At 39.0% G+C, this 10,943-nt stretch overlaps 1 protein-coding gene across 1 annotated transcript in view; it reads left to right on the top strand.

The window, feature by feature from the left end:
* Positions 1-245: 245 nt before the first annotated feature.
* tll1 (tolloid-like 1) overlaps positions 246-10,943 on the top strand; it is a 70,568-nt gene continuing 59,870 nt past the window's right edge. Inside the window, exons 1-2 of the mRNA XM_042485480.2 lie at positions 246-405; positions 4,592-4,659. The gene's annotated coding sequence lies outside the window, so the exon portion shown is untranslated. The remainder of the gene's footprint in view (positions 406-4,591; positions 4,660-10,943) is intronic.

Below are 10,943 nucleotides of genomic sequence, written 5' to 3'. Positions count from 1 at the left end.
TCCTGTGGTTTTGACAGGAAATCAAGCCAATTGGCTCAGGTTTCAAAGGGTTAATGTGTCCTGTAGGAGTTGTGAAGGATTTTTTTTGTTTGTTTTTTTAATGTATTTATTTATTTATTTTTTACATGGCATTGATTATTTGTTTGGTGCATCTGTCTGAACAAAGCAGAGCATTGTTGTAATAGTTTAGTCTCGTGGCTATAATGAATAACATGACGGTGTTTACGTTTCCGGACGCGGGGTCACTAAACAACCTGTGAACGAGCTAACGGCTCAGACACAGGTCTGATCAAGCTGTCATGGCTATCGTTAACGTGTTAGCTAACAGTCGCCTACTGATTCACCCAACAGATGAAGAACAACATTATCGCCCCCTGAAGTCGTGTTTTTGTTCACTCGACGGATGTAAGTTTAGTATTTTCCGTAATTTCAGCTCTGGTTTGCTAGGTTAGCTTCACTTCACGTTAGCTTAATAGATGCTAAACCTTCGTCATTAGCCTAGCCGCTAGTTAGCTAGTTTCCAGCTTTGATGGTGTTTGGTACTAACTAATGACTAAACAGTAAAGTTTATGACTTTGTTTTCCTGGAAATGGTGATTTATTCATTAATTTGATTTAGTATGGGTATCATAAAAGACACAGATGCTAATGTAAGTGTTACCATTGTTTACTTGTGTCTATATCAAGTCAAGTCTGTATTTTTATTTGCAGCTCAGCCTCCTCCAACCTTTTAACTGTAAAAAAAAAAGTCATTTGAATGAACATATCCTGAGCATTTACGCCATTTATTTACTTTAAAAGTTTCATTGGATGGGCAATATCCACGTTGCCACAGTTTAATGTCTCTAGAAAGTAAAATAGTATGCAAAAGTTCCCCTAATTTATCAGTGAGAAATATTTCAGCAAAAAAAGTGTTTGCTGAAATTTTTTATTGCATACTGGTCAAAATGTATATTTTTGATATCATTTAATGTCCCTTGAGGCAACTTTGTGATTTGTAATAATGGGCTATATAAATAAAACTGACTTGACTGTAGCTGTAGACTTTATATATATAAATTATGATTATATTTCTTCAGTAATTTAGGTTACAATTTCAGAATACATGAACATGGTGTTCATACTATAATGATGCACTGTCACTGAGTGTATCTTTTAGGCGACTCCTCTGCATCTGTGGTCCTCTTTACCTGCTGCCACAGTGATGGGACCTTTGATTTTGTTTTCACAAAACAAATTTCGTTTAAGTCCCATGTGTGTCATCATGACAAAATGTGGACCTGCTGACACCTATTGTGGTGGGAGTTACTACAATAGCAGTTTTGAGTATTTTGGCAGGTATTTAGATAGATAGATAGATAGATAGATAGATAGATATACTTTATTGATCTCAAAACTGAGAAATTGGGGACGAGATTTTTTTTAACTTGAAAATGCCACAACTTTGTAAGTTGCAGTATCAAAATTTCACAGATGTGTAGTTGAAATCAAAATGAAAGCCGGCTTTGAAGATGCGTGTGGTCTGAGCAACAGCGCTGGAAGTAGGGGGGTAGGAAGTAGGGAAGGGGACTTTGGCCCCCCTACTTTATGCCCCTGGCAGACATTTGCTTTAAGTCATGTATCACTTATTGTGGATGAAGTAATTCCAGGGTCTGTATATCTCTCAGAGTGGATTGCTTCCTGTATAAATACTTTTATATGTGAAGTAGCTCATTCTGTCAGGTACGAATGTCTATCACAATGACCTACCACCTGTATACACAGAGTTGAATGTAGCGGAGGTCATTCTGTTAGGTACAAATGTCTCAGAATGGCCTGCCATATGTTTAAATAGAGTTAAACGATGAGTAGATCATATTGTTAGGAAAAAATATATATCAGAATAGTCGACCACCTTTATAAATATAGTTAAATGTAATGTAGGTCACTCTGTCAAGCACAAATGTCTGTCAGAAAGGCCTACCACCTGTCTAAATAGAGTTAACTGTAGCATAAATAATATTGTCAGGTACAAAATCTGTCCGAATGGCATACCACCTGTATAAATAGTGTTAATGATGAGTAGGTCTTCTTGTCAGGTTCAAAATTAGTGTACAGTGGTGAATTACGTACATTTGTTTTTGTTGTACAAGGTGTCTCTACTGCTGTGAAAGTGCGTACTACCACAATAAACACCATGAGACCATCTTGTGATGGGATCACTCTAGCCACGATATGGCGATCCACGACCTAAACAGAATGTCAGCCAGGGGTTTAACGTGGGAGGGGAGGTTATATCCATTTCCCTACTTCCTACCCCACTATTTCTTGCGCCTTTTGCTCTGACCACACCCATCTTTGTACTCAACCTACATTGTGATCTCAACTACACACCTGTAAAGTTTTGTGATTGTGTGTGTTTTGCAGGGTTGCGATGTTATCGTGCTGACAAAAAAAAAAATCTGTTCACAGACAGAAAAATAAACACCAAAGTAGTCAAAAAAGCTTGTATAATAGTTCCTGCTACAATAGGTGTCTCCAGGACCATGATGCCATGATGAAACACACACAGGCGTGTTTAAACTCGTCGCAGCCAAAAGCGGTGATGGAAAACAGTTGAGGTCTACTGAATGTCTTTACTGTGTCCTCCTGCATAATCTGTCTGTATATTTGTATCCTTCAGCCTAAAGCAGGAATGCATTGTTACCCAAGTATTCTCTCCCTCTCTCTCTCTCACACACACACACACACACACACACACACACACACACACAAAGCAAGGGTGGCACTTTTAGTCCAACTATGCAGTCGAATCAGCTGTTTTAGCATTAGATGCTAACTCTGCAGATCAATGGTCCCCTCGGTCTATTAGTCATACCGGCCCTATTAGCATCTGCTATTAGCATCTCCTCATCAATCCCCCTGGATCCCTGTAAAGACTCGTTCATTCGGCTGAACATACAGTAGGCGCTGCGCTACTCAGACAGATTTCTCAGTATGCACTGTATGTTTGAGTTAAAAACTCCTAAAACTTTGGTTTGTCGGTTGTTTTCTTTACTTTTTAAATCATATGACTTTACTGCATTTCATTAGATTGGATGATAGTTCAGTGTGGTGGGTTTTTGCCTCAAATTGTTCAGCATCATTGCAACAGTCTAACAGCACAGATGATCTCAGATAGCGTCTATAATTAAGTTTTTGATATATCAAATAAGTGTTTTGTTGCATAAGTGTTTTTTTTTCTTGGCTATCATTTGTATTTTTATACTCTGGTCTGATGGCTCAGGGGTCCAGTGTGACAGCAGTCCATCTTCCTTTGTCATTACTCTTGTTATCCTGCAGATGACAGTAGTGTGCTGATTTCCTGACTGTCACTGAGAGACGTTTAGTCCACTCAAAGAGCCGACTCAGTCAATATGCCCTCTCTGTGAGGATCCACCTCCTGGTCACAGATCATTATTTGTATGTGGATTTGAGCTCTTGCATCAGAGGAAGTGGCTGTTGTTAGTTGTGGTGAAGGTGGACTTTGAATGTTCTTCATTAAAGTGTGGTTTCCCCTTCAGAGCCCACCAACTCCCAGAAAAAGTGGCTGCAGGCCTATTTTTTAACAACCACATCTGACTGGAAAATTGTACTTATTTGTGCAAAAAGTACATATAATCTTTTTCATCTGATATATATCAGAAAAGGTGTACAAGGCGGAGTCGCTGACCTTGAGAACATTGAGAACTGTTGAGAACACAAAACAAAAGATCTCTTCATCGTCTGTGCTGTGTGTGTTGTTGTTGGTTGCTTTTACTTTCAGTTAAAGGGATATTTTGCCGATTTTTAACCAGCTTTGTATCAAAACAACATCAACCCATACACAGAAATAATAGTACTAATAATAGAATTAAACAAGATTGAGACATAATAAAAAAAAGTTAAATAAATTTAAATAAAAAATAAAAGATAAATTAAAAGACTAAAATGGTTGAATTGAAATAGACATCACATAAAATCAAGTCTATAGAAATGGGTTTTAAGAAGTGATTTAAAAGAAGTCACTGATTCTGTCAGCCTTATCTCCTCGAGCAGGTTGTTTCAAAGCCGAGGGGCCCTGATGGCAAAAGACACGGTCACCTTGAGATTTTTAAATCTCAAGGTGACCTTGCCAGAGGGGCCCCACTCGAGGATCTAAGGCTGCAAACTGGCTCATTAGGGGGTCATCATATCTGTAATGTAGCTTGGGGCCAGACCCAAACGTGCTTCAAAAGTGATCAGTAAAATCCTATAATATAATATGAAGTGTGTCACAGACATACTCACCCATCATCTAAGTGGTTACAGACTCCAGTCTGATCTCGAGCACATAGCTGATAGGTACGTGGTTTGTTTAAATGGCATAACAGAAGTGCATATGTAACAGACGGCATCTGATGTTACATGATGCAATTTGATGTTCAGACATTCCTGAGCTGTTTCCCTGGACATTATGACGGGACAAATTAAAATACGTTGAACCTCAACAAATTTTTCTGAATATAACCAGATAATGGAAAGCCTAAGATCTGTATGTGTGAACGCACTGTAAGAGTCTAAACTGTTCCTGATGATACTTTCTTTTCTTATAGGTGGTGCAGGCTGACCCCCACCTTTCCACACCCTGACCCCCCTTGAAGAATCTGCTCAACACGACTGAGTGAGTTTTTGCCTCTGTTAGTACTTTATAAGAATTGCTTGACTTTTTTTTTTAAACTGTAAAGGCTTTGAAGCTGAATCGGCTGTTGTACTACAACTTTGTACGAGCTGGAAAAAGACATCAATTTTTACAGTGTACCAAAGTTGTCTTCAAAGAAATTCAATTCTCTCTCTTCCTCTCTCTCACTTATATGGACACACACACACACACACACACACACACACACACACACACACACACATACAAGGAGTCTAAGGTCTTTGCTGCTTATTTCTACAGTCTTTCTGAAAGGAAGCATATCTGCAGGGAGCAGAGGCCGGGCGCGCACACACACACACACACACACACACACACACAATTCCAAGTTCCTGAAGAACTGATGTGTCAGCAAGGGACTGCTGTTTACATTTACACACACACACACACACACACACGCACACACACACACAGCATCTTGGGCTTTCAGAGCAGCGAGATGGTGTGAACAGGAGGATTTAGGCTGTTATTGCTCGCTCAGTGCACTTCTTTCTCTGTCACTGCTCAATTCACCAACATCTAACTCAGCATCATTAGTCTTTTATCCAATTGTCATCCGCCTTCTGCAGTTTGGAGAAAAAAAAAGTCCAGATCAACAAATAATTTCAGTATTTCGTCTTCAAATGTCCAACTAGAAAACCTGCATCTGGGGTGAGATTACTTCAGCATACAATACTTGTTTATAGGGCTTGAGAATTCTTTAACTGGGTCACAACACCTGTATTATCGTTCAGTATGGGCCAAACCGATCATTACAAACTCATGCTGTGTGCTGTTAAAATACACTACTGCACATTTTATTAAACACTTTATTATTATTAAGATTTTGTCATGTTCATTTCAAGGAAATCTGTTTTAAGTGAAGTTCGAATTTTTAATTTGAAGTAATGTTGTGGGCATAGAAGGCATCTTAGAAATTTCACTCAGTGCACATGTAATATACTGTAGCTCTGCTTTAATAAAAACCTTTGAAGAATAAGATGCATGTGATATTAAACGAAAAGCTCATGCATTTTTTTTTCCTGAGCTGTTCTCCTTGGTCATTATGCTAAGCTATGTCAATTACCTCCAAGTAGCAGCTCTGTTCAGACATAAGAAGTATTAATCTTCTCATCGATCTCTTGGAAAGACAGCATATAGTATAATTGCCAAAATGTTGAACTATATCTTTAAACTGAGTGAAAAATCTTTTTTTTTTTTTTTATTTAAATTTTTGAGGGTGTTTTCATATTAGTAAAACTGATTTGAGGCATGTCGAATACAATTGCATCCCCTCTCCTACACCCCCCATTTAGCTTTTGGTACACTTGCGTCATCACATTTTTGTTGTGCTGCAGTGTACAGTGTAGAAAGGTAGAGCTCTCCTCCTGGGCAGAGGAGACGCCGCTGCTGTCAGGCGCGGAGCTCTCTGCTTCCTGCTAGGCAACAACTGCGGGTCTGGGTCTGTCTGCGGTGGGCAGCGCTACCATCTGATATAGAGACATCAGTATTAAACTGAGACTGTTTCATAACTGGTTAAAACTCCTTGTAGTCGTGCTAAATAGCAGTCCTCTTCCTTGTCTTGGTGGTCACACCTGATGCATACAGTATAGGGATGCACAATATTGGATTTTATGCTGATATCCAATGTGCTGATATAAAACAACACATTTGGCCAATAACTGATACCGATATTGATATATCATCTTTTTTCCCCATATAATCTTAGTGATCAGGATGTCTTTTCTGTAGTGGAATTAACATCATATTATGCATACACTTATTGTGATGGCCCACCAGCAGACAAAGACAAAAAACACAATGGTTTTCAGTGTATATAATAATTATTCATTGTGCAAAATAGGAAAAAGTACTTCAGCTAAAGGTTGATGTTTTGTACATGTTCACTTGTCAATAAAAAAATATCAGTTTGTGATATCGGCAAAAAACAGCATGTTGGCCGATTCTGGTATTTCATTTTAAAGCCAATATCAGCCAATATCATTAAAATGCCGATATTATCATGCATTCCTAGTACAGTAGTACAATGGACTACACATGAATTGTACCTGAAAACACCTTTTCAAGTGGACCCCGGCACAGATTGACGTACCGTGCCCAGTTCAGTAAACAATTTTCACACTAATTAAATGACTTGGACTTAGGGGACAAGTGTACTCAAATCCAGGCCCTAGTCCCTGATGTGAAAGCCTGCTAGAGTCTTGTGTAATTTAAAGGGAATTTGTGGAACACAAGGGGGTGAAAAGTCAAAGGTCTCCTCTGTGTGCTGTCCTACAACATTTTATAATCAGACTTTTATCAAGCAGCTACTGGAAAAATCTTTACTCATCATCTCCATCTCCTTTTCCAGTATAAATGTTTTCCACGTTTTCCTCCCTATAGCTGCTGACAATTTTTTACTCCAAAAATGCATCCTGCATTCATTCTTCTTCTGCCCTGTTGTTTAAATCTGGTGGCACAAAGACAAAAGCGGTCTGCGTCATCTTTCCAAACGCACGACCCGGATCATGAATATGAGCCACAAGCTGGCACGTGCACACCCACACAGTCACGCCCACATGCGGGAAACGCACAGCGGAGGAGAGCAGAAGGTGGAGAATCTGAGCCCTGAGAGGTGCAGAAAAGAGGAAATAAGAACAGGAGAGAGAGAATGGCACGCACAGCTTGGCATTTAAACAGAGGATTTCCTCTGTACCTCGTCTTCCCTCCGCTTTCTCTGTTTACATAAGGAGAAACTACTTCACATAGCTCGTGAAAGGCCAGGAGTGTGAATGTGCGTGTGCGTGTGCGTGTGTGTGCTCTCCCTACTCACACAGGACAGTAACAGCCATCATTTATATTAAAAGTGAAAGTTGTATCTTCACTTGTGATATTCCCCTTTGAACTTTGTTTCTTTTTCTTATTGCTTCTTTTTCTACCCTCTTGTAGTTTTTTGTGTTTATTTGGCACCGATTAAATTTAAGAAATAAAGCGCTAAAGAAATTAAACTACTTAGACATTTTTGGAACTACTAAACACTATCTAAGCACTATCATCCTTTGTTGTGCTCTGCTGTGGTGTCAGCAGAGTGTCTTCCTGTGGCGTTTTAGCCAAAAGGTGATGGATGTCTCTGGCCACCTCTTTGCTTTCTCAGGGGGAATTTCATAAAACACTTAAGACACTATAAGAGTCAGCAGGCCTGAGAGAAAAGATAATATTTTCTTTTTTTCTTACCTCCTCTGGCTACACCTTTTATTGGCTGTCTAATGTTTAAGACAACGTACCTTATTGAAAACAGCTTTGTCTACACCAAGCGCTGCAGCTTAAATACACGAGACAACTATTACTAGAAAATGAAAGGATCATATTCTGCCTTTTCATCTTTACTAATTACAGGGTTCCCATGGTCATAAAAAACCTGGAAAAATCATGGATTTTCACAATCACTTTTTCCAGGTCTGGAAAAGTCATGGAATTAGAAAAAAGAGAATCTTGTTGTTTGTGATGAAATTGTTGCAGCAATCTTTCATGGATAGCTATTCATATAATCTAACATAACGGCATGTATACAGTATTTTCTGGAGCTGACGATGTAATGTAGCTCTAATGTGTCAGTTTGTGACTTTTTTTTTTTTTTTTTAACCATCACTTGTGCATTCAATCTCTCTTCATGTATGCCGGCTAGCTGAATTTATGTTTGAACAAAGTTTGAAATGGGTTTGTTTGAAAAAGTGAGACAAGAAAAATAAATGTTATTAAGGTTCCTTGTAACTCGATATGATACCCAGAAAAATACTCCATACTTGATACCATTTTTGATACAATGCGAAAAATGACGGAAAGTTATGTGTAAATGTTAATCATTCCAAAACAGCTAACATTAATGTGTGCTGCGGGTCAGGTTAAAATTTTTGGTAAATGTTTAATGCCTCAATAATGTTAAAACGGGAACTTTACTAACTTCTCTGTATTTCTCATAAAGACCTGGTGTCAACTGGCGACACAGCCGAGCTGACAGTGTTGTGGACAAGAACTAATGTATTCATCTGCTAGTGAGGGGAGTGACTGTGGGCCTACTCTGTGTGTGTGTGTGTGTGTGTGTGCGTGTGTGTGTGTGTGAGAGTGTGTGAGAGAGTGTGTAGTTGTGTGTCACTGAGTAGGCAAAAAAGGCACTGCTGGTATAGATACTGTTGCAAACGAGTATCATATCCAATACTAATTTTTAGTAGTAGTAGTAGTATTTTTTTGTCAACCTTACTGTATTGTATGTGTAAAGCAATAGATTCATACAGTAGCATATTAAAAAAGAAATTAAAACACGTAAATTGCACACTACTTCAAAACCAAAAATGAAAAATTAATATTTTATGGTGAACTACAGTGGCACGAGGTGGCCCGACATGCTGCTGCACTCTGCGCACTCGGGACTGGATCCCAATATGGAGAATGGACTGTTGCACAGGCTGGAGTGACACATCCACACAGGGTTTATTGCCATCCAGAGCCTGTAGTATTATTTTTAATACATTTTGTCAGGCATTTTTTTACTGCCTAACTTCAACCTTGTTGAATGTAAGAAATTTGAGACAAGTCTGTGGATTAGTTTTCCTCCTGTCCTCCTCAGTTTTTTCAGTCACCATGCAGCCACCACTGATTTGGATGAGTACCAGAGAAGAGGACTATGCTGTGGTTGTGGTTCGAGAACTCTCTGTAAATGTTTTGATACAGTTTCTCTGCAGTGAAAATTGGTCACCACCTACTGATGTTAAGATAACCACAGCTGATTAATCTCAATCTTTGACAAACTATAAAATTGATGTTAGTGTTTTATATTCAAAATACATATTTGGGGGCCGAGTATGTTCCCTCAAAGTTAAACAAGTACAGTGCGAACCTTGTGGAGTTGAGCTACTGCATATAGTATTGATGGGAAAGTGTGTTTGAGGAAAACAAAGCTAATAATAGTGCTTCAATACCTGCAGACCACAGCACTTGGGGGAGTCTCGAGGGGCTGCTGCTCAGATTGAGGGTTCCTTCTAGTGTGAGAGTGTGTGTGTGTGTGTGTGTGTGTGTCTGTATGTGTATGTGTGTGTGTGTCTGTGTGTGTGTGCACACATACATCAGGGAGGGGTGGTGGTGGTCAGTGTGCTGGGTCAGAATGCTGGCGTGGTACTTTCACAGAGTTTCAGAGATGCACTGATCAATAAATGCTTTAAATAGGGACACAAATACCTGCACACAGCATTAATCTCAATAGCTGGATCCTATTTAAGAAGGAAGCATTTTGCTGAATAGATCGGTTGGATGGCAACCACACAGAGGTGCAGTAAGTGGTTGGAGGGGCCCAAACACCACTCAATGCCTGCCTTAGTGTTCATCAGCAATTACTCAGGAGGGAAATCCAGACCACAGACACACACAGAAACACACACACATAAAGTTGTATTGAGGTTTGTCCATGCGGTGGCCCAAGTTTTGGTAATTTAGTTAAGATAACTTTATTATGGAGAGAAGACATAAATTGGACATGCTACCACAAAAGTAGTTACACTGAAACACTACCTTACTGCAAGAAGTGTATCTCAGAATTACATTCTTATAGAAATGTCTTTTTTCTTTTTTTTCTTTTTTTTTACAGTTGATTAATTAATAGAGTTAATAGAGTAATAGAGTTAGATTGAGACAACTTTATTGATCCCACCAGGGGCAGTTTGTTTGAACAGCTTGCTATAAATAGAACAAAAGTTAAGTTTTATCATCAATAAAATAAATAAAACAATAAAATCAATTAAAAAAAAAAACATTTACAGAGAATTTAAAGTTGCAGGGGGTATAAAGGCTTTTGAACAGCAGTTAGTCAAAATGTTATGACGCCCTGATGGCAGTGGTATCAGGGAAGACGTCTGGATAATTCGACTCCTGTTTAAAACCTCCAGAATGTCCTAATCTGAATTTATAGAAAAATGTGAGCAAACGTGAACAGTATCAGATTCTGGGCAAGCAGTCTATCTTCAATGTGCTGGACAGTGTAGGACAAACACTGATTTGTAATGTAAAACTGCTTTATTTTGTGTTTTTACACATTTTATTCGCCTTGTCTGTTTGTTTTGGAGAGAAAAAAACTATGGGGATAATGACGCTCCTGGTAAAACCCTCCTGAACGATGAACACTGGAGGGATTCTAACCTGGGGAAGTTTCAGCTGGTTGAAATCTGCATACCTCTAGATGCCGCTAAATCACCCTGAATCTTCCACACTGGACCTTTTGA

The sequence above is a fragment of the Plectropomus leopardus genome, chromosome 3 (genome assembly GCF_026936395.1).
Source record: "Plectropomus leopardus strain MGB_pleo_1.0 chromosome 3, ASM2693639v1, whole genome shotgun sequence".
Lineage (NCBI taxonomy): Eukaryota > Metazoa > Chordata > Actinopteri > Perciformes > Serranidae > Plectropomus > Plectropomus leopardus.
Note: the sequence above shows the minus strand (reverse complement) of the source record. Positions and strands in the feature narration are given on the sequence as shown.